This window comes from Pristiophorus japonicus, chromosome 5 (assembly GCF_044704955.1).
Source record: "Pristiophorus japonicus isolate sPriJap1 chromosome 5, sPriJap1.hap1, whole genome shotgun sequence".
Lineage (NCBI taxonomy): Eukaryota > Metazoa > Chordata > Chondrichthyes > Pristiophoridae > Pristiophorus > Pristiophorus japonicus.
The window spans coordinates 111,806,941-111,826,398 of record NC_091981.1 but is presented as its reverse complement, the minus strand read 5'-3'; the positions used below and the strand labels follow the sequence as shown (position 1 = coordinate 111,826,398).

The window sequence follows — 19,458 nt, the reverse complement described above, 5'->3', positions numbered from 1 at the left end:
AAAGGCAATGATTAACTGATACAAAAGATTGGTTAGCTCACACTTATGAGTACTAGATGTAACTGTGGATTATGTAAAGGACATGAAAGTTAAAATTATCACGAACATTCAGCATAGATTCATATGGTCGATGCCAGGGTTAGGAAAGAATAGTTATGAGGAGAGACTCGAGATACTGGAAATATTTCCACTGGAGGAGACAAGGCTTTAATAAAGGAAGATTTAATAAAGATTTTTTAAAAGTTATGAATAGGGAAGACTATTTCCTCTAGTTGGGGAGTCAGTGACAAGGGGTCAGCAATTTAAAATGATCACTCAGACAGTGAGGAACGAGGTTAGGGGAAATATCCTTGCAGGGCCTCGTTAGAGCACGGAATGCTTTGCCACAGAAAGTGTTTGAAGCAGAGATCGTTGCATCTTGAGGGAAAATATTATAAATATTTGAAGCAGAGGAAAATAGGTGGCACTGAAAGTAGTGCAGATGGAAGCATAAAATTACAAAGAGATATCAATAGATTAAGTGAATGGGCAAAACTATAGCAAATGGATTTCAATGTAGGCAAATGTGAGGTCAACTACTTTGGACCCAAAAAGGATAGAATAGATTACTTTCTAAATGGTGAAAAGCTAGAAACAGTAGAGGTCCAAAAAGACTTAGGGGTATGTGTACATAGATCATTAACCACATCTGGAGCAGTTCTGGGCACCACACCCTAGGGATGATGTATTGGTCTTGGGGAGAGAGTGCAGCATAGACTTACCTTGATTCCAAGGGTTAAATTACAAGGAGAGATTACACGAATTAGGGCTGTATTCCTTGGAATTTAGGAGGTATGGGGTGATTTGATCGAAGTTTTCAAGGTATCAAGGGGAACTGATAGCGCAAACAGAGAGAAACTATTTTCGCTGGTTGGGGAGTCGAGGACTAGGTGGCATAGTATAAAAATTGGAGCCAGGTTTTTCAGGAGTGAAGATAGGAAACACTTCTACATACAAAGGGTGGTAGAACTTTACAACTCTCTTCCGCAAATGGTAGTTGATGCTAGGTCTATTGGTAATTTTAAATCTGAGATTGATAGATTTTTGTTACCCAAAGTTATTAAAGGGATATGGGACAAAGACAGGTAGATGGAGTTGGGTCACAGATCAGCCATCATCATCATCATCATCATCATCACCATAGTCAGTCCCTTGGAATCGAGGAAGACTTGCTTCCACTCCTGAATTGAGTTATTTGGTGGCTGAACAGTCCAATACGAGAGCCACAGACTTTGTCATAGGTGGGACAGATAGTCATTGAGGGAAGGGCCATGATCTCATTGAATGGCAGAACAGGCTTGAGGGGCTAAATGGCCTACTCCTGCTCCTACAAAGTTGCTGTTAAACGACTTGTGCTATTGTCCCATAAATCAACAGTTTATAAAGTATTAAAAATTATGAGTTCACCAATAGACACTAGTTGCAATTGTGGTAACACTCTCATTATGACTGTTTATAAATATTTTGGAATACACACATATTTTGGGCTCAATTTTCCCGGGTCATTTGCGGCGTTTTTTCTGGCATATTTCTTTTTCCAAAGTTTCCCCCTGCGATCTACGCTGGCATAACTGAGTTTGTTCCGATTTTTCAAATTGAGTTTTTTTTGACCTAATAGTTTCCTCATATCTGTACCGGTTTTCATAATTTTTCAGTTTGACCAAAAATGCTACCTCCTAGGTCGGCGTATCTGGCCACTCTCAAAAAACCTTCTGGTGAGTTAGCAGAAAGCAGCACACATTGATAAATCGGCGCTGAAAGACGCCATTGTTTTTAATCGAAGATTTTGGAGGGAGTCTAAAAATCAATAATAAAGTTCAACTTTTTTTTTAACCTGTCAATGTAGTAAATGGAGGATTTTTTGATTTCAGAAGTTTTCGTTTTTTTTTTACTCACATGCCACCACTGAACGCCTTCAAGGAGGGCTGGAGGGTCGTAGCTTTGGCCGACAGAATCGGCCCCGCGCCCAGTCACAGGGGCCTGGGGCTCGGCCTGAAAACAAGCCCTGGGGGAGGGGGGGCAGGAAAACAAGCCCGGGGGCGGGGGGGGGGGGGGGGAAAGAGGGAAAGAGAGGGAGGTGCCGACCGATCGGAAGGCTTATGCACACTGAGCCCAGGGAGGGAGGTGCCGATTAGAAGGCTTCTGAAGACTGCAATGAGTTTGGGGGAGGAAAGGGGGGTGGGGGAGGAAAGCGGGGGTGGGGGAGGAAGGGGGGAGGGGAAGAGAAGTCACAAGACTGCAATTAGTTGGGAGGTGGGGGGGGGGGGGGAAGAGAAAAGTTTTAATAATCGAACAAATAATGGAAATGATTCAGTTTTAATGTAAAATATATTTTATTCAAAATTTTAACTGTTTGTACTTAACTAAAATTATTCTTATATCAAACTTTAAAGTTTTCAGTTACGATCACTTACAAACTTTAAGATCACTTATAAATGTTAAGATCACGTACTAATAAATGTATACATTTACATAACTTTAAAAACTTTTAATTTGAGCACAATTAAAACAGTAACAACAACAACAACAGCAGCAAAGAAAGGCTGCACCCATCTCTCCTCCGCCTTATTCTAAGGCCACCCACCATGCTTGTTCTTGGTGACTCCACCACCCCTACCCACAGGCAGTGGCGCGGTGTTTCTGGGATTGGTACCAAGCTTAGTCTTTCTAAGATCTCGGATAGTACACACCTGTGGCAGGAATGTGGAGGGCCAAGGGCTCTCCGGAGGCTAGTGTGAGGATTGGAGTGGGAGTGGCAGGTGATTCTGCCAATGGCTGCGGGGTCTGGGCATGTTCCCTTATTGCAGCAGCTAACTCAGACATGCCTTCCCTCATGCGCCCTGACAGTGCCTCAACTACCTGTGATATTCCCTCCTTCATGTTCAGTGATAGTGTTTGCACCATCTCTGACATTCCCTCCCTGATGTTCACTGACAGCGCATCATCTACCTGTGACATTCCCTCCCTCATGGTCACTGACATCGTTCCCATTTCTCATGAGATTGCTGTTACTTCTCCCGACAGTCCCGCTACCTCTTCACTCACCCACTGATGGTGTCCAGGAGTAATGACATAAGGTCAATGCACTCCCCACTCATTGCCATCATCTGAAGCACATCTGTTAGATCCTGTACCTCAAGAGAGCGCAGTCCTACTCTCTATCCCCGCCTCCCCACAGGTGTGGCTCGCACCCCACCACTGGGACCCGCAGCCAGGGACGGTGGATCCCTGGGTGTGCCTCGCTGCACCCTCCCCCCCACTGGGACCCGTAGCCTTGGAAGGTGGGGCCCTGGGTGTGCTCTGCTGCACCACACCACTGGGACCCGCAGCCTCGGACATTCGGAAACTATGGAATATTCCACCACCACTCAAACCACGAGTCACAGAAGGAGTGGGACCTCCTCCAAAGTCAGTAAAATAGTGGGGGCTTCATCCAGCTCCATCCCCTCCGCCTCATGTTCTTGGCCTAAAGTGTTGGATTTGAAGATGTTATCCGGTTCAAGCTGGTCCTTGTCTGAATTTTCTTCTACATCGTCAGGGTCGGCCTCAAGTTCTGCAAAATATAACAGAACACAGAAAAATGGTTAACAGCAGAGGAAGGGGCAGGGTAGGTGGCATGAGTAGGTGGCATGAGTAGGCTCACACAATACAGGCCAGGCAGCAGGCTGATTTGAAGGACCACGATGAATGATAGCACATTGCATCAACCGAAGCGTAGCTGGCAGAGACATCCCCAGGAACCGAAGCATAGCTAGCCCGCGCAGCATTTAGCAAAGCCAGACTGTGGAATTTGCAGGACTTACTCTCTTCCTCGAGTGTGGGCCCAGCTTGTGCAGTGATGGTTGCTTTTCTCCAGGCAGGACCCATCAAAGCAGCGACCCTCTTTTCCAAGGGTGTCAGTGGCTGCAGATTTGCCGGGTCTCCTCCTGTTCAGGTTCTAATTCTAATTCTACATTCGGGTAGCTAATGTAACCCCACTTTTTTAAAAAAGGAGGGAAGAGAGAAAACAGGGAACTATAGACCGGTTAGCCTGACATCAGTAGTGGGGAAAATGTTGGAATCAATTATTAAAGATGTAATAGCAACGCATTTGGACAGCAGTGACAGGATCGGTCCAAGTCAGCATGGATTTATGAAAGGGAAATCATGCTTGACAAATCTTCTAGAATTTTTTGAGGATGTAACTAGTAGAGTGGACAAGGGAGAACCAGTGGATGTGGTGTATTTGGACTTTCAAAAGGCTTTTGACAAGATCCCACACAAGAGATTAGTGTGCAAAATTAAAGCACATGGTTTTGGGGGTAATGTACTGACGTGGATAGAAAACTGATTGGCAGACGGGAAGCAGAGAGTCGGGCTAAACGGGTCCTTTTCAGAATGGCAGGCAGTGCCTAGTGGGTACCGCAAGGTTCAGTGCTGGGACCCCAGCTATTTACAGTATACATTAATGATTTAGACAAAGGAATTGAATGTAATATCTCCAAGTTTGCAGATGACACTAAGCTGGGTGGCGGTGTGAGCTGTGAGGAGGATACTAAAAAGCTGCAAGGTGACTTGGACAGGTTAGGTGAGTGGGAAAATGCATGGCAGGCGCAGTGTAATGTAGATAAATGTGAGGTTATCCACTTTGGTGGTAAAAACAGGAAGGCAGAATATTATCTGAATAGTGACAGATTAGGAAAAGGGGAGGTGCAACGAGACCTGGGTGTCATGGTACATCAGTCATTGAAAGTTGGCATGCAGGTACAGCAGGCGGTGAAGGCGGCAAATGGCATGTTGGCCTTCATAGCGAGAGGATTTGAGAATAGGAGCAGGGAGGTCTTACTGCAGTTGTCCAGGGCCTTAGGGAAGTCCAGAACCAGTCTAAGGATAAGGAGTAAGCCATTTAGGACCGAGATGAGGAGAAACTTCTTCACTAAGAGAATTGTGAACCTGTGGAATTCTCTACCACAGAAAGTTGTTGAGGCCAGTTCATTAAATATATTCAAAAGGGAGTTAGATGTGGCCCTTATGGCTGAAGGGATCAAGGGGTATGGAGAGAAAGCAGGAATGGGGTACTGAAGTTGCATGATCAGCCATGATCATATTGAATGGTGGTGCAAACTCGAAAGACCGAATGGCCTACTCCTGCACCTATTTTCTATGTTTCTTTCTTGTTTGTTGTGCGCCATTTTCCTCTGCAAAGATGAAAACATAACTTTTTAAAGAGAGGGTGTATTTCTTCTGGGTAGGACATATACAATTGCAATTGCATTGAATAAATGAAAATATTACTTACATTAATTATTTGACCAAGATCCTGCCACTTCTTTTTACACTGACTCCAGATCTTGTGGTGGTCACCATTACACAGTAATCTTCTGCAACTTGGTTCCAGCATTTCTTCATTTCTTTGGGTGCAACTTTTATGTGACCTCTGCTGGTGTCCAGCTCCTGCCATCTGTTCTCAATCACAGTAACTAGTGCCTCCACTTCTTCCTGTAAGAAATTCTTGGTCCTTGCATCTTGTATTGCTGCAGCTGCGATTTTTCCAATGCGCTCACACAGCACTCCTTCTCACACACACAACTGGTTCTTTAAAAATGGCTGACTGCCAACTCTGAAATGTACTGCGCATGTGCGTCCATTGCAACAACATCAAAAACATAACTTTTCTTGTCGCGCATGCACAGAAGGTACGGCATCCTTTTTTCGGCACAGACAGCAGGCTCTACCTCCCGAGGCGACTGGACACTCTGCATGGTGCCAAATTTCAATTATAGATCCGGGAAAGTTTGGCAAAGTATTTCCGGTGTATTTCTGGCCTAGAAAAACAGGCGTAACTCTGGTAATACCCCAGAAAATGGGCTTGGGCAAAATTGAGCCCTACATACACACACACACACACAAGAGAGAGAGATACACACATATACTGCTGTACCTTTGGAACTTGACCTCATTGGGAGCTTAAGTTGATTAAGTTTGTTATATGTTGTATATCTCATATCTGCTTTATGGAGGGTTATTTGTATTGTGAAATGGAATTGAAGGCAAATTATTAACCTGTTTAGGAGATTGGTTAGGTGATAAGAGTATGTACTCCAACTGGAAGGAAGTGACCAATGGCATATTCCAAAAGGATGTGTGCTGGGAGCCTCAACTATGCACTATATTTATTAATGACTTAGATAACAGAATAGAGAGTCATGTATCAGAGTTGGCTGATGATAAAAAGATTAATGGTATAGTAAGTCAAGTAGACGGGAGCATAAAAGTACAAAGAGATATTGATAGATTAAGTGAATGGGTGAAACTATGGCAGATGGATTTCAATGTAGGCAAGTGTGAGATAATTCATCTTGTACCATAAAAGGATAGCTGAGTATTATTTAAAGTGTGAAAAACTAGGAAGAGTGGAGGTTCAACGAGATTTAGGGGTCCATGTACACAGATCACTAAAATGTAGTAGTCAGGTACAAAAGAATAATCAAAAAGGCTAATGGAATGTTAGTCTTTATAACTAGAGAACTAGAATATAAAGGGGAGGACATTTTGCTACAGCTATACAAAGCCTTGGTTAGACCACATCTGGAGTACTGTGTACGGTTCTGGGCAATGCACCTTAGAAAGGATATATTGGTCTCAGAAGGAATGCAGCGCAGATTCACCAGAATGTTACCAGGGTTCCAAGGGTTACATTGTGAGGAGAAATTACATAAACTAGGCTTATGTAATTGAAAAGTATCCATCCACCACCCTTAGCTTCCTGCTACTGAGCTAATCTTGTATCCATACCGCCACTTAGCCCTTAATTCCATGGGCATAAACCATGTGATTACAGAAAGTACAGATGGGAATTTTAAAAGTTAATACGGGAGAGAGATTACGAGAAAAGATTAGCAGGCAATATTAAATTGAACCTTAACATTTTTATAAACAAAAGTGTAAGTGGTTTGCTAAGAAAAAAGTTGGGCCTATTGAGGACTCAAAGGGAAATCTTCATGGCGAGGCAGAGGACATGGCTAAAGTATTAAATGAATATTTTGCTTCTGTCTTCACAAAGGAAGCGGATGATGTGAAGGTTACGCTAAAAAGAGGAGAGGGAAGTTATGGACAGGATAATAATAGAGAAGACATACTAAAAAGATTAGCATTACTGAAAGTTGACAAGTCACTTGATCCAGATGGAATGCATCCTAGGTTGCTGAAAGAAGCAAAGGTAGAAATAGCAAAGGCATTGGTCACAATCTTTCAATCTGCATTGGATACAGGAGAACTGCCAGATGACTGGAAGGTTGCTAATGTTATACCATGATTCAAGAAAGGAGAAAGGGATAAACAGGAAACTACAAACCAGTCAACCGAACATCAGCGGTGGGGAAATTATTGGAAACCATCAGGGACAAAATAAACTTTCATTTGGAAAGCCATGGGTTAATCAAGGAGAGGCAGCATGGAGTTGTTAAAGGCAACTCATGTCTGACAAACTTGACTTAACTCGTTACGAGGTAACAGAGAAGGTTGATCAAGGTAGCACAGTAGATGTATACCGTATATACTCGCGTATCATGCGACTTTTGAAGACCTAAATTGTAACCTAAATTTGGGGGGTCGCATGATACGCGAGATACAAAATTTGCGGGTGTGAAGTGCTGGCCAAGATTAGGCTGTTAGGCTGTTAAGCAGACCGTATCCACGCTGAATCTCGGCATGCTCCAACAATCCTCTATGTAAAAACATTTCTCTTGGTTTCTCCTCTCACTCTCCATGATGGTTGTAAATCGAATATCCCTGGTTGATATTAGTTCCTCGATACTCATGACCAAATCATTAGTTTATGTGGAAAACAAGCCAAGTTCCTGCAGCACACCACTAACTACATCCTCCCAATGCAAAAAAAATCCATTTGACTCCTGCTGAAATTCTTCTCTTCAGGGGGAGAGAGAGTCGCGGAGGTCGGGGGGGGGGGGGAAGAGAGAGTCGCGGAGGTCGGGGGGGGGGGAAGAGAGAGTCGCGGAGGTCGGGGGGGGGGAGAGAGAGTCGCGGAGGTCGGGGGGGGAGAGAGAGTCGCGGAGGTCGGGGGGGGAGAGAGAGTCGCGGAGGTCGGGGGGGGAGAGAGAGTCGCGGAGGTCGGGGGGGGAGAGAGAGTCGCGGAGGTCGGGGGGGGGAGAGAGAGTCGCGGAGGTCGGGGGGGGAGAGAGAGTCGCGGAGGTCGGGGGGGGAGAGAGAGTCGCGGAGGTCGGGGGGGGGGAGAGAGTCGCGGAGGTCGGGGGGGAGAGAGAGAGTCGCGGAGGTCGGGGGGGGGGAAGAGAGAGTCGCGGAGGTCGGGGGGGAGAGAGAGTCGCGGAGGTCGGGGGGGGGAAGAGAGAGTCGCGGAGGTCGGTGGGGGAGAGAGAGTCGCGGAGGTCGGGGGGGGAGAGAGAGTCGCGGAGGTCGGGGGGGGAGAGAGAGTCGCGGAGGTCGGGGGGGGAGAGAGAGTCGCGGAGGTCGGGGGGGGAGAGAGAGTCGCGGAGGTCGGGGGGGGAGAGAGAGTCGCGGAGGTCGGGGGGGGAGAGAGAGTCGCGGAGGTCGGGGGGGGAGAGAGAGTCGCGGAGGTCGGGGGGGGAGAGAGAGTCGCGGAGGTCGGGGGGGGAGAGAGAGTCGCGGAGGTCGGGGGGGGAGAGAGAGTCGCGGAGGTCGGGGGGGGAGAGAGAGTCGCGGAGGTCGGGGGGGGAGAGAGAGTCGCGGAGGTCGGGGGGGAGAGAGAGTCGCGGAGGTCGGGGGGGGAGAGAGAGTCGCGGAGGTCGGGGGGGGGAGAGAGAGTCGCGGAGGTCGGGGGGGGAGAGAGAGTCGCGGAGGTCGGGGGGGGAGAGAGAGTGTCGCGGAGGTCGGGGGGGGGAGAGAGAGTCGCGGAGGTCGGGGGGGGAGAGAGAGTCGCGGAGGTCGGGGGGGGAGAGAGAGTCGCGGAGGTCGGGGGGGGAGAGAGAGTCGCGGAGGTCGGGGGGGGGGGGAGAGAGAGTCGCGGAGGTCGGGGGGGGGAGAGAGAGTCGCGGAGGTCGGGGGGGGGGAGAGAGAGTCGCGGAGGTCGGGGGGGGGGAGAGAGAGTCGCGGAGGTCGGGGGGGGGGAGAGAGAGTCGCGGAGGTCGGGGGGGGAGAGAGAGTCGCGGAGGTCGGGGGGGGGAGAGAGAGTCGCGGAGGTCGGGGGGGGGGGGGGAGAGAGAGTCGCGGAGGTCGGGGGGGAGAGAGAGTCGCGGAGGTCGGGGGGGGGGGAGAGAGAGTCGCGGAGGTCGGGGGGGGGGAGAGAGAGTCGCGGAGGTCGGGGGGGGGAGAGAGAGTCGCGGAGGTCGGGGGGGGGGAGAGAGAGTCGCGGAGGTCGGGGGGGGGAGAGAGAGTCGCGGAGGTCGGGGGGGGGGGAGAGAGAGTCGCGGAGGTCGGGGGGGGAGAGAGAGTCGCGGAGGTCGGGGGGGGAGAGAGTCGCGGAGGTCGGGGGGGGAGAGCACGGAGAGAGAGCACGGAGAGAGAGCACTGAGAGAGAGCAGAATCCACTCGATGTTTCATGTTAACGTCTGTATTCGATCTCAAAAAAGTGACTCGCATGATACATGAGATATATGGTAAAATCATGTTTTGGGGACGAAAATTTAGGGGTCGCATGATACGCGAGATCGCAGGATACGCGAGTATATACGGTATATGGACTTTCGGAAGGCTTGCGACAAAGTGCCACACAGGAGGCTTATTAAAAAGATGGAAGCCCATGGAATTAAGGCGAAAGTGGCAGTGTGGATACAAAATTAACTGACGCATTAACTGCGCAGGCAACTATTAACGCATATGATATAATTGAGATTATGGAGACATGGCTCCAGGGTGACCAAGGCTGGGAGCTCAACATCCGGGGGTATTCAACATTCAGGAAGGATAGACAGAAAGGAAAAGGAGGTGGGGTAGCATTGCTGGTTAAAGAGGCAATTAACGTAATAGTAAGGAAGGACATTAGCTTGGATGATGTGGAATCGGTATGGGTAGAGCTGTGGAATACCAAAGGGCAGAAAACGCTAGTGGGAATTGTGTACAGACCACCAAACAGTAGTAGTGAGGTTGGGGATGGCATCAAACAAGAAATTAGGGATGCGTGCAATAAAGGTATAGCAGTTATCATGGGCGACTTTAATCTACAAATCGATTGGGCTAACCAAACTGGTAGCAATATGGTGGAGGAGGATTTCCTGGAGTGTATTAGGGATGGTTTTCTAGACCAATAGGTCGAGGAACCAACTAGAGAGCTGGCCATCCTAGACTGGGTGATGTGTAATGAGAGGACTAATTAGCAATCTTGTTGTGCGAGGCACCTTGAGGAAGAGTGACCATAATATGGTAGAATTCTTTATTAAGAGGGAGAGTGACACAGTTAATTCAGAGACTAGGGTCCTGAACTTAAGGAAAGTTAACTTCGATGGTATGAGACGTGAATTGGCTAGGATAGACTGGAAAATGATACTTAAAGGGTTGACGGTGGATAGGCAATGGCAAACATTTAAAGATCACATGGATGAACTTCAATTGTACATCTCTGTCTGAAGTAAAAATAAAATGGGGAAGGTGGCTCAACCGTGGCTAACAAGAGAAATTAAGGATAGTGTTAAATCCAAGGAAGAGGCATATAAATTGGCCAGAAAAAGCAGCAAACCTGAGGAGTGGGAGAAATTCAGAATTCAGCAGAGGAGGACAAAGAGCTTAATTAGGAGGGGGAAAAGAGAGTATGAGAGGAAGCTTGCAAGGAACATAAAAACTGACTGCAAAAGCTTCTATAGATATGTGAAGAGAAAAAGGTTAGTGAAGACAAACGTAGGTCCCTTGCAGTCAGAATCAGGTGAATTTATAATGGGGAACAAAGAAATGGCAGACCAATTGAACAAATACTTTGGTTCTGTCTTCACAAAGGAAGTCACAAATAACCTTCCGAAAGTACTGGGGGACCGAGGGTCTAGTGAGCAGGAGGAACTGAAGGGAATCCTTATTAGTCAGGAAATTGTGTTAGGGAAATTGATGGGATTGAAGGCCGATAAATCCCCAAGGCCTGATAGACTGCATCCCAGAGTACTTAAGGAAGTGAAGCTAGAAATAGTGGATGCATTGATGATTATTTTCCAACAGTCTATCGACTCTGGATCAGTTCCTATGGACTGGAGGGTAGCTAATGTAACACCATTTTTTTTTTAAAAAGGAGGGAGAGAGAAAACAGGGAATTATTAGCCTAACATCGGTGGTGGGGAAAATGTTGGAATCAATTATTAAAGAAGAAATAGCAGAGCATTTGGAAAGCAGTGACAGGATCGGGCCAAGTCAGCATGGATTTATGAAAGGGAAATCATGCTTGACAAATCTTCTAGAATTTTTTGAGGGTGTAACCAGTAGAGTGGACAAGGGAGAACCAGTGGATATGGTGTATTTGGACTTTCAAAAGGCTTTTGACAAGGTCCCACACAATAGATTAGTGTGCAAAATTAAAGCACATAGTATTGGGGGTAATGTACTGACGTGGATAGAGAACTGGTTGGCAGACAGGAAGCAGAGAGTCGGAATAAATGGGTCCTTTTCAGAATAGCAGGCAGTGACTACTGGGGTGCTGCAGGGTTCAGTGCTGGGACCCCAGCTATTTTCAATATACATTAATGATTTAGATGAAGGAATTGAATGTAATATCCCAAGTTTGCAGATGACACTAAGCTGGGTGGCGGTTCGAGCTGTGAGGAGGATGCTAAGAGGCTGCAGAGTGACTTGGACAGGTTGGGTGAGTGGGCAAATGCATGGCAGATGCAGTATAATGTGGATAAATGTGAGGTAATCCACTTTGGTGGCAAAAACAGGAAGGCAGATTATTATCTGAATGGTGACAGATTAGGAAAAGGGGAAGTGCAACGAGACCTGGGTGTCATGGTACATCAGTCACTGAAAGTTGACAAGCAGGTACAGCAGGCGATGAAGGCGGCAAATGGCATGTTGACCTTCATAGCTAGGGGATTTGAGTATAGGACCAGGGAGGTCTTACTGCAGTTGTACAGGGCCTTGGTGAGGCCACATCTGGAATATTGTGTACAGTTTTGGTCTCCTAATCTGAGGAAGGACATTCTTGCTGTTCAGGGAGTGCAGCGAAGGTTCACCAGACTGATTCCCAGGATGGCAGGACTGACATGAGGAGAGACTGGATCGACTGGGCTTGTATTCACTGGAGTTTAGAAGGATGAGAGGGGATCTCATAGAAACATAACATTCTGAGAGGATTGGACAGGTTAGCAGCAGGAAGAATATTCCCGATGCTGGGGAAGTCCAGAACCAGGGCTCACAGTCTAAGGATAAGGGGTAAGCCATTTAGGAGCGAGATAAGGAGAAACTTCTTCACTCAGAGAGTTGTTAACCTGTGTAATTCTCTACCGCAGAAAGTTGTTCAGGCCAGTTTGTTAGATATATTCAAAAGGGAGTTAGGTATGGCCTTTAGATATGGCTAAAGGGATCATGGGGTATGGAGAGAAAACAGGAAATGGGTACTGAGGTGAATGATCAGCCATGATCTTATTGAATCGTGGTACAGGCTCGAAGGGCCGAATGGCCTACTCCTGCACCTATTTTCTATGTTTCTCTGTTTCTAAAATTGTCTCAGTGGCATGGAAGCAAAGGGTGGTGGTGGATGGATGCTTTTCAGACTGTGAGGTGCCTTGCAACGGTGTTCCGCAAGGGTCAGTTTGGAGTCCAATTTTTATAAATGACTTAGACTCGGATGCAGGGAAGCAGCATTATAAAGTTTGCAGATGATACCAAACATGGCAAAGTAAATTATGATGATGATGGTTATAAACTTCAGGCTGACAAAGACAGGATGCTAAAATGGGCAGAAGCATGGCAAATGGAATTCAATGTGGAGAAGTGCACTTTGGGAGCACTAATATGGAAAGGCAGTGGCCCTGGAAATAGTGGATGCATTGGTGGTCATTTTCCAACAGTCTATAGACTCTGGATCAGTTCCTATGGACTGGAGGGTAGCTAATGTAACACCATTTTTTTTTTTTTAAAAAGGAGGGGGAGAGAAAACAGGGAATTATTAGCCTGACATTGGTAGTGGGGAAAATGTTGGAATCAATTATTAAAGAAGAAATAGCAGAGCATTTGGAAAGCAGTGACAGGATCGGGCCAAGTTAGCATGGAGTTATGAAAGGGAAATCATGCTTGACAAATCTTCGAGAATTTTTTGAGGATGTAACAAGTAGAGTGGACAAGGGGGAGCCAGTGGATGTGGTGTATTTAGTCTTTCAAAAGGCTTTTGACAACGTCCCACACAAGAGATTAGTGTGCAAAATTAAAGCACATGGTATTGGAGGTAATGTACTGACGTGGATAGAGAACTAGTTGGCAGACTGGAAGCAAAGCGTAGAAATAAACGGGGCCTTTTCAGAATGGCAGGCAGTGACCTGTGGGTTACCACAAGGTTCAGTGCTGGGATCCCAGCTATTTACAATATACATTAATGATTTATACGAAGGAATTGAAGGTAATATCTCCAAGTTTGCAGATGACACTAAGCTGGGTGGCGGTGTGAGTTTTGAGGAGGATGCTAAGAGACTGCAGGGTGACTTGGACAGGTTAGGTGAGTGGGCAAATACATGGCAGATGTGGTATAATGTGGATAAATGTAAGGTTATTCACTTTGGTGGTAAAAACAGGAAGGCAGATTATTATCTGAATGGTGACAGATTAGTAAAAGTGAAGGTGCAACGAGACTTGGGTGTCATGGTACATCAGTCATTGAAAGTTGGCATACAGGTACAGCAGGCGGTGAAGGCGCCAAATGGCATGTTGGCCTTCATAGCAAGAGGATTTGAGTATAGGAGCAGGGAGGTCTTGCTACAGTTGTACAGGGCCTTGGTGAGGCCACACCTTGAATATTGTGTACAGTTTTGGTCTCCTAATCTGAGGAAGGACGTGTTTGCTATTGAGGGAATGCAGTGAAGATTCACCAGACTAATTCCCGGGATGACAGGACTGACATATGAAGAAAGACTGGATCAACTAGGCTTATATTCAATGGAATTTAGAAGAATGAGAGGGGATCTCATAGAAACATAAAAAATTCTGACGGGATTGGACAGGTTAGATGCAGGAAGAATGTTCCCGTTGTTGGGGAAGTCCAGAACCAGGGGTCACAGTCTAAGGATAAGGGGTAAGCCATTTAGGACCGAGATGAGGAGAAACTTCTTCACTCAGAGTTGTGAGCATGTGGAATTCTCTACCACTGAAAGTTGTTGAGGCCAGTTTGTTAGATATATTCATTTAGATGTGGCCCTTACGGCTAAAGGGATCAAGGGGAATGAAGAGAAAGCAGGAATGGGGGAATGAAGTGCATGATCAGCCATGATTATATTGAATGGTGGGTGCAGGCTCGAAGGGCCTACTCCTGCACTTATTTTCTATGTTTCTATGTATAAATGATACGATTTTGAAAAATGTAGATGAGCAGAGAGACCTTGGTGTCCTTAAAAAGGTAGCAGGGCAAGTTGATAAGGTGGTCAAAAAGCATACGAGTTACTTGGTTTAATTAATAGAGGAATAGAATATAAAAGCAGAGATCATACTAGAAGTTTATAAATCACTAGTTAGGCCTCAGCTGGAGTACTGTGGACAATTCTGGGCACCATATTTCAGGATAGATATAAAAAGCCATTTGAAAGGGTACAGAGGAGGATATCACCAAGAATGAGGGATTTCAGTTATGAGGAGAGGTTGCAAAATATTTCCTCGGGCGAGGCGGTCAATAACTAGAGGTCATAGATTCAAAATAATTAGAAAAAGATCTTGGAGAATTTTTTCCCCCCCACAGAGTTGTCGGGATCTGGAATGCTCTCAAAGTGGTGGAAGCGGATTGCATAAATAATTTTAAAACAGAGTTGGATAGGTACTTGAGGATGAGCAATTTACAGGGTTACGGACAAAAAGCGGGAATATGGGACTAAGCACTTTCAAAGAGCCAGGACAGGCATGACAGGCCGAACGGCCTCTTTCTGTGCTTAAGTTTCTATTGCCTGGAATATAGAAGGTTAAGGGGCGATTTGTTTGAGTATTTTAGGATTTTGAAGGGAATTGATAGGGTCAATAGAGAGAAACTTTGTTCGCTGATGGGGCAGTCTAGGACAAGGGGGCATAACCTTAAAATCAGAGTCAGGAGAGAAGTTAGGAAACATGTCTTCACGCAAATTGTGGTGGAAATGTGGAACTCTCAAAAAGCAGTAGATGATGGCTCAAGTAATTTTAAATCTGAGATCGATAGATTTTGCTGGACAAGGGTATTAAAGGATATGGAGAAAAGGCATGTGGAACTATGATTTCATTAAATGGGGAACAGGTACAAGGGGCTGAATGGCCTACTCTTGTTTGTTTTTATGTTCCAATGACAGTGAATGTGTTTGTTTAACTGTTAATACTCCGGGGCGGGGAGAGAGGGAGAAAGCAGCAGGTGGGGAGTCAGGGGGAAGAATTAAGACATTTGCCAAGATAATTTTCTCAGTAGGGAGAATGTTAATGTGCTGCCTTCAGGAAAAATGAATTGGGGGAGGGGGGGGGGGGGGGGGAATCCGGTTATTACCCAGTCAGCAGAGGGAGATTTGGCCCAGATGCCTGAGAAAGTGCAGTGCAGCATACAGAATAATTTGCTCTTTGGGGGGGGGGGGGTGTTGGGCAAGTAGTATAAATACTGCCCAGAGGAAAAAAAAACCTGGGCGTGAAGATGCATCTCAGCATGAAGTATCCTAAACAAGGTGATCACTCCAGGAATGAGGGGAAGCAGAGAAGTTAATCTTGTACAAGTTGAACCTCCCTTATCCGGAACCCTCGGGACTGGCCTATTCTGGATAAGGGATTTTTCCAGATGAGGAGTGATCACGTTTAATTGGATAGTACAGGTACTGAGCAAGGGGATATTGGGGCTGGGAGTGCGGCAGAGAGATCATGGGGGGTGGGACGGTGGATCGCGAGGTCAGGCCAGCGATTGCAGGAGTCGGCAGCGAGGAAGGACCTCAATTTGTTCATGTCGGAGTTCTGCACATGTGCCACCTGGTGGCCAGGAATGGTTCCGGATGAGGGTGTTCTGGATAAGGGAGGTTCAACCTGTACCATTAATACTCTTCATGGAGGTCGTCACAAGAATGCTGTTCTTTAAAGGGGGTGGGGGGTGGGAAGTGTTGAGTCCCAATAATAGTACTCTCCAGGGGAAATGCTGCAGCGAGGTTGATGGCACCATGGAATTGCAGTATGGCAAGTTTACATAGGCAGTTATATATATGTAAAAGGTACACAATTTTTTTCTACTTTTCTTACCCAGCAACACCAAGGAGATCAAATACATCTCTCTCATATTAAGTCTTGTTCAATTCCGGTTCGTACAACACTTACCCCTAGTAACTCTTTCCTGTTACATACAACAGATCAAACAAAAGCCTTAACAGGTCAACAATGTTCAGATTACACACTAGCAAAGGTAGTCAATATCACCTATTTCAATATTAATTATTTCCTACAGCACCCCTTAACATCTACTGCCATTTCATTTTCACTTTGAATCAGGCCTCCAATTTACCAGCACTATTTCAAGCATACTTCAACTGCCACTCCTTTATTATGCTGGGAACATGCCAAGCCCAACACTTTTATCATTTTCCACATTTATAGCTCTGCACTAATTGAATCCACTAAATAAACTGACCCCCTATGCAGAAGATAGTCTCAAATCCTTTTCTCCCATAATACACAATGTTATATAAAAAAAACTCTGCAATATTTGAACTCAACTCCTTTTCTTCTTCTAACTAACTCATCAAAACATAATTCGTTCATACCACTTTCAAGTTGCTCTCTTCCTTGCCTACCCCTACATCCGCTCCTACCCCTACATCTGCTGTTTCCCCATCAAACCCTCAGACGGTCATACTTCAAACAATCAAAAACTGTAAAAAGGCAGAAATACTGCCAATTTGTGTTGGTTTCCTCTGATCAACAATTAATCTCAGGACGTGCCGATTTACAGCACTTAAGACTGCAGTCCTAAAGGGACAGGTCAGCTTAAACACCTTAGCAATAAATTGTAGCATGGACCATACAATGCTCATCATTCTAAAACAGTGCAACATCAGATTTATCATGTGAATCACCACAGGAGATGCGGTAATAATAAATTAAAAATGGTAGTGTATTCTAGACATCACACTTGGTTACAAATGCAAATCATTTTAAGAAAGGGAATAAATAGTTATTTTGTCCTGGTTGCTTCTGACCTGGAGACAAAATTGAGGATAACGTTACAATTTGTGAAGATCTCCAATTAAGCAACAAAACTGTGAGTGACCTCAGATTTATAACAATTAGACTTTGTGGCTTTAAAGGAAAGGTCAACTCAAATCCATCCCCACCTCAGCAGTAGAAGAATACATTGTACATTACACCCTGTCATTGTAAAATACTATATCATTTGATTTAACAACAGCTTCATCATGGATGACTCCACTGCCCTGATCACACTACCCTTCTGACTGAACAAAGTCACCTACACCAAGTTTAAAATGGTCTTGAAACATTTTTATGTTTTTGAAGCTCTTGGGGAGATCAATGAATTCACTGCCTTCAGGCTCTCATTAGCTTCAAGTGTGTCAAGATTAGTAAGGAAAGCTCTCTAATGCGAGCATGCATCATAGAAACATAGGAACAGGAGTAGGAGAGTCATCCCCTTGAGCCTGTTCCACAATTCAAGTAGATCTTGGCTGACCTGTATCTCAACTTCATTTACCCACCTTTGTTCTATATTCCTTGATACACATACCTAAGAAACATCTATTAATCTTAGCCTTGAAAATTTCAAATGATCCGGCATCCACAGTCTTTTGGAAGAGCGAGTTCTAGATCTTACTACCTTTTGAGTGAAAAGGTGCCCCCTGATTGCAACCCTAAAGAGCCTAGCTCTAATTTTAAGATTAAACCCTCTTGTTTTGGATTCTTGATCAATTCCATTTAACATTTTAACTATCTTGATTTTATCACCCTTCAAACTTCTAAACTCAAGGCGATACAAGAAAAGTTTATGCAACCTGTCCTCATAATTTAACCTTTTAAACCAAGATATCATTCTGGTGAATCTGCATTGTACCCCTTCCAAAACCATTAATACTTTCCTGAGGATCTGTGCCCAAAACTGAATGCAGTACTCCAAATGGGGTCTGAACAGGTCTCTGTAAGCATCACGTCCTCACTTATGAACTCCATCTGTCACAGTTTTGCTCACTCAATAATCTGTCTGTGTCCGTTGTAATTCTCTCCTCCTAGCCACAACAGTGCCTCCTAACTTAGATCTGCAACTCTCTATTACAGTTTTGCGGACAGTGACTGAAGTAGCCAAGAGACTATATTCTAGACATGATTCGTTGTCTTTAAAACATATTTTAAATTTGTAAAACAGTTTTGAACATCTAGAATATAACAATTACAGTTGATATTGATTACTTCCCATGCAAGTATGTAGCAACAGCACATGAAGGGAAAATTAAAAATAGAATTAAAAGGTTATCTGGCTAACATAGACTTTGATTCCAAGTATCCCAAATTAATATTCTAAAAGAATCTTGCTTGGACTCGTAATGCTCATTGACTTTGCGGATCTGCTTGGGTGCCTTGCCATCAGCAGTCTCACTCCCAGCATTTCCTGGACCCTGACCGGCCATGACACAACACAACACAGAGCCACCGTCAGGGAAGTGTTCGGACTGAAGCCTGTGACTGGAGGGAAGATACGGTGCCAACCGGCCGGTTTAAAGAGCTGGAGCCGCCGCTGGTTTATCAGAACGGATGCCAGTGCTGAGCCTGACCAGGTGCCTCCTGAGTGACACAGGCCAGGTCCCCAGGTCCCAGCCCAGACTGAGCTCACACTCAATCACCCACTCACCGCTGGTAGCCGGCGGCCGCACGGTCAGTTACAGCTGCCCGAGATGGGGTGTCGCGGCCGTCTCCTGCCTCATGTTGTCGAGATGAGGGTTTAGGCTTCAGTCCCAACAACCCGGCTGACGAGGAAACCAAGCTGCTGCCTTTCACCTTTCACCTTTCAACCCCCGTCACATCAACAGCGCCCACCATCATCACGTAACCCAAACCCGACACCTCTTCGCCGCTGTCACGCAGAAACGAGGTGACGTCATGACGTTTCCCTCTGCGGTCCCGTTAATCAAAGGTTGCTGTGAGTCTTTGCTGCTGCTTGAATCAAGATCCTACTTACCTTTCGGAGAGTGAGATCTCATTTCAGTAGGCTTACAATCAAAGCAACTCACAGTCTCCAATGATCTGACTTTAACAGCTACGTTCAGAGCTGCCAACCTCTGCAAATGATGCTGTGAAGTTTATGCTGTCTGCTAATTGATGTCCCATAGAGTTGTG

At 45.8% G+C, this 19,458-nt stretch overlaps 1 protein-coding gene across 1 annotated transcript in view; it reads right to left on the bottom strand.

The window, feature by feature from the left end:
- The window catches only part of azi2 (5-azacytidine induced 2), a 138,071-nt gene extending 118,876 nt beyond the window's left edge, over positions 1-19,195 (bottom strand). The window contains exon 1 of the mRNA XM_070880861.1: positions 18,974-19,195. The gene's annotated coding sequence lies outside the window, so the exon portion shown is untranslated. The remainder of the gene's footprint in view (positions 1-18,973) is intronic.
- Positions 19,196-19,458: the final 263 nt, after the last annotated feature.